The following is a 595-nucleotide window of genomic DNA, read 5'->3' as shown; positions in this document are numbered from 1 at the left end:
CTCCCCTGCCAGGTCTTGGGTAACACGATGGCAGCTGTTACTGTTTCACGGTCTGTACTTGAGCTGGGAGCCCAGAAGATGCACAGTCAGTGTTTGTGGAGGGAACAAATGGGCACGGGAGGCATCCCGAGCAGGGAGGTCTCGTGAGCAGAGCCTTGCAGGTACAAAAAACTTTCTTTCTTTTTTTTTTTTTTTTAAAAGATTTTATTTATTTATTTGACAGAGACACAGCGAGAGAGGGAACACAAGCAGGGGGAGTGGGAGAGGGAGAAGCAGGGAGAAGCAGGCTTCCCGCCGAGCAGGGAGCCCGATGCGGGGCTCGATCCCAGGACCCTGGGATCATGACCTGAGCCGAAGGCAGACGCTTAACGACTGAGCCACCCAGATGCCCCCAAACAGCCATGTCCCTTTTTTAAAAAAAAACAAAGTCCCATTATCTCTACCTGGAGACTGTTCACATTTCCACAGGGCCCACGCGGTCAGATGACATGATGAATTTCAGGGAGGAGGGCCTGAAATCTGCAAAAGGCAGTGGCAGCATTAGGACAAAAGTACAAAGGGAAATGGAAAGGAATCCATTGTTAGAATTATGCAA

The sequence above is a fragment of the Leptonychotes weddellii genome, chromosome 2 (genome assembly GCF_054177405.1).
Source record: "Leptonychotes weddellii isolate Sample4059 chromosome 2, ASM5417740v2, whole genome shotgun sequence".
Lineage (NCBI taxonomy): Eukaryota > Metazoa > Chordata > Mammalia > Carnivora > Phocidae > Leptonychotes > Leptonychotes weddellii.
The sequence above is the reverse complement of the archived record's forward strand: the minus strand, read 5'-3'. Positions refer to the sequence as shown.